The 4,172-nt window shown below is 34.2% G+C and overlaps 1 long non-coding RNA gene across 1 annotated transcript; it reads left to right on the forward strand.

Moving 5' to 3' along the window:
• Window positions 1-1,900: 1,900 nt before the first annotated feature.
• Window positions 1,901-2,687, forward strand: LOC124888763. The gene is made up of 3 exons (XR_007047616.1): window positions 1,901-1,941; window positions 2,397-2,484; window positions 2,667-2,687. It is a non-coding gene; the product is annotated as an uncharacterized LOC124888763 (long non-coding RNA).
• Window positions 2,688-4,172: the final 1,485 nt, after the last annotated feature.

Consider the following 4,172-nt stretch of genomic DNA (forward strand, 5'->3'; position numbering starts at 1 on the left):
TTAACATTTAAAACAAATTCATATCAAGAGAGGAAATTTCATATCATTCATGCTTTCAAGTTAACATCTTTTTGGAATACATGCATATACATATATCCTATAGCAAATCACTTTGAGAGTAGGCCTAAGGACCAAATCAATATCATACAACGTTTAAAACATAATCATATTCGTAATTTCAAAACCCCCATTTGAAAACATGAATTTTTAAAGCCCATGAGATTTTTGAGATAACCCCACGTACCTCGATTACTACAAAGATTAGGTGCTAATTGAAACCTACGTTGAAAGGATTCCAAATATGCAATTAGTTTCTAAAACCCACGGTTGAATCTTGAGTTGCTTGGGTTTTTATTTTGAAACCCTAGAGAGAGTTCTTGAACAGTTTTGATGAATGAAGGTGTATTTTGGGGTCTTTGGGAACTGAATTTCGTGTTTAGGGATAAGTAAGGATGGAAAAAGACCATTTTCCCCCCAAAACGGAGTGTTTAAGTCACTTGAAACCTTATATAGGTGCTGCCTTTGCTATCTCCTATGTTTACATAGGCGCCAACTATGTTATCGCCTATGTTTACATAGGCGCCGCCTACTACTTTGAAAGGCCATAACTTCTTGCTCGGGTGATAGATTTTAGCAAAATTGGTATCGTTGGAAAGCTAACTCAAAGACCTATCATTTGACACATTGTAGACTCTCTAATTTGACATATACAGAGAGTTATCATCGATGGAAGCTGACACAAATTACAACATCCATTAAAACTTAATCTATCGAAATAGTTTCAACTCGTCCTTGAGTTGAAGGACCTCTATGGTCTAAATTCAAGCTTGAATGGATTCACATACTATGAAAATAATAAACACGCTATATTGTCATAGGATTTATGGCTTCGGGATTATCAACTCATCAAAATTATGGTTTATATTATAGCCCGAAATATGGGGCGACGTTACAAGAATAATTTAGTTTGGGTCTATATATGTAGGAACGACGGTCTAAACTCTAGCCCAAAAATACGGGATGTTACATAAATCAAGCCCAATTGTTGTGTCACCAGCGGCTAACTTACCAACTATTGTGGCTTCAGAATCATCAAGTTTATCTGGTAAGGTTTCTTCTTCGATGATTGAAACAGTCGAAATAAAGATTTCTTCAGAACCAGCTTCGCCAGCTATTGCTAATTCGAAGAAAATTAGAATAGCAGTAACCTTGGGAAATTCTATCGCGCCATCGGTGTATGTTTTCAGATTTATATGTTATAAATTTGCCTCTGGTTTGTGTTGCTTCTTATTTGGAATTCAATTTTTCTATAGTTCTGAGACTACTACAACTCAAGATGCAGTAGTGTATGGTGATGGATTTTCTTCAGAGAATAGAGAGGTACTTTGTCCTTCTGAAATACTTATGCGATTAGTTAATTATTACTGGTTACTGGTTAAAACACCAAGAAAGCTTTTTGTAGCTATTATGTTGGATGTTGATCCAACAATTTGTAGTGCAGTTATTAGTCAACTGCTAACAGGTGAAGAATATGCTCCAAATTCCAATGAGGTTTGCTTTTGTCCTTTGTGCTTAATGTTGTGCCTAAAATGCAGAATGTCAAGAAAGATGCTGCAATAATTTAAATCGGAGGTGCTACTCCATCAGATGAGAAAATAGTCGAGCTGGGAACATTAGTTTATGAGAACAAAGCGGTATAGTTGATTATTGATTTTTGTCCCGTTTAATGTATGTTCTCGAAATTTCTCTTATTTCTATTTTAAGTATCTGATTTTATTTAGGAGGCAAAGAGTGCATTCAAAACTATTTTGAAATCTACAAATATTGGGTCTGATTGCACGTGGGATTAGGTTTATTACTTGACTGTTTTGTGCGTACCTTTGTGAGCGGATATATGGTGCTCTAAAATCCCTTTGTAAGCGGAAGCAAGCTTTTAATGAGGTATCTCTCCAAGTCGTCATTGGAATGGGTTTATTGCTGCTTCAATGTTTCAGCATACCGTATTGCAAAAAGATAGATTGTTTTTGATATCCAATTGTTTCATGTTTGGTTGACTTAAGTATTTTGGAAAATTTTTTCCAAATCAACTTATTTTCCTTAAATTTAAGGAAAATGAATTCCCTTCAAAAAGTAGGAAAAACATTTTCCAAAACTCTCTTTCAATCTCACTCTTAAGTTGAAATATTTATACAACTCTCAAATGTATTTTCTAAAAAATATTTTTTTATTCACCAACCAAACACCAGAAAATATTTTCTGAAAAATGTTTTCCTTTCATCAACCAAACATAAGAAAACAAGAAAGAAACCAACTTGTTATCTAGGAAAACATTTTCCTTCATACAAAACACACCCAAGGTCTATAGTGATCATTTTGAAGTTGTGTGTCTGTTCCAGTATCTGAGCCAAAAAAAAAAAACTGGAAGCTGAAGAGAGGCGTGTTAAACAGAAAAAAGCTCGGGAAGATTTCAGGATAATGTTAGAAGTAAGTGAAATTTTCTTTCGTGGGTGTCTTCCATTTGATATATCATGATATTCACATTACTAGTTTCAAAAATAAAAAGATATTATCATAATATTCATGATGTGTTAAAGACTGGTATTTGACTTGTTCAAAAGAATAAATGGTGTTTTTCACAACAATGTCCATTGTTCTCAATCTTACAGGATTGCAAGGAGATGTCACCATCATCAAGATGGAGGTTTGTCTTTCTCTTGTAATGTTAAGTTGTCTGCTGCTTGTTTTCTAATCTTGGTCATTGTTTGTATGTGTTTTGGTACCTTGAAGTTGATCCATTACTTGTGTAAGTTCCATTTGATCCACTAACTATTTGCTATTGATTATTCAGTAAGGAAATCTCCATATTCGAACATGATGAACGTTTTAAAGTTGTTGAGTGAACTAAAGACCGTGAGGACCTTTTTGAAGATTATGTGAAGGAACTTGAGAAAAAGGTGAAGCTCCTTTTGCAGAACTTTCTTGTAAGCTTCTATATGTTAAAAACTAAGTGTGCGGACTGTAGTTTCCTTATATGGTCTTTGGCTCCTCACAAATTGAGTTAGCCATTCATTTGAGATAGAAACAAGGTCCAATTTATTAAAAATGGTATTATAGGCAGATCTATCTTGATATTAGACTATTAGATGTTAGCCAACCTAGGTTAACTGATGCTATAAATCTCTATTAAGGTGTATGTGCTGTAGTTTCCTTGTATGCTCTTGGACCATCTTCACCACCTGACCTAGTTTTCGAAGTTGAGTTAGGCGCTGGTCCACTTGATTAACAACGGTCATTCCATTCCTTCCCTTTGCAGGATGTCTTTCATTTTGTTCCCTTTTTTCGTTTTGCTTAAAGAGTAGAAAGAAGGAATGTTGTAGATATTCAACTTAAAATCTTGAGTTCTTGGAATACATTTTTAATGTCTTCTCAAGGGTACAACATTTAAATTTTTCACCATTGAATTCCAATTTAAACAGACTTCCATGTATTGTATGTAATTTTTCTTGAAACTTGAAACTATGATATGCTTCTTCCTCTCCCCCTTCCATCTTAAAATAGAAAAAGTTTTTCAATAATTTCATGCAAGTGTAGTTAAAGTCTCTTTGTAAATATTTTCTTCTTTGTAGAGAAATTTTATTTTTTTTACTTTGTACTGGATTTTATTAGGAGCATGGGAAGGCATTGGAGGAGCAGAAGCGCAATAGAGTGGAGTACTTAGAATTTTTAAAATCTTGTGACTTTATTAAGGTATTTGTTCTAGTGGAATTAGCATCAGTTCCTAGATTATGTTTTTCTATTTCCAGGAGATAGAACTTCCATAGTTCCATTATTACTGACTTCTTTTGTTCAGGCCAGTAGCCAGTGGTGGAAAGTTCAGGACCGCTTGGAAACTGATGAAAGATGCTCCCGCCTTGAGAAAATTGATCGCTTGGCATGGTACAACTCATTTTTCTAATACATCATAAATAACTTTTTCCAAACATCTCATTTTTATGCCTCAGTTTTAAAGTTATGTTGCAACCTTTTTTGTTTTAGGAATATATACGTGATTTAGAGAGCGAAAATGAGGAGCAAAGGAAACTGCAGATGGTATATTGCTTATTAGACTCAGGGGTTAAAATTAAATTTATGTTTTGAGACTTTGATTTATCTCTTTCTCACTGGGCATACAC

The sequence above is a fragment of the Capsicum annuum genome, chromosome 11 (assembly GCF_002878395.1).
Source record: "Capsicum annuum cultivar UCD-10X-F1 chromosome 11, UCD10Xv1.1, whole genome shotgun sequence".
In the NCBI taxonomy this organism is placed as follows: domain Eukaryota; kingdom Viridiplantae; phylum Streptophyta; class Magnoliopsida; order Solanales; family Solanaceae; genus Capsicum; species Capsicum annuum.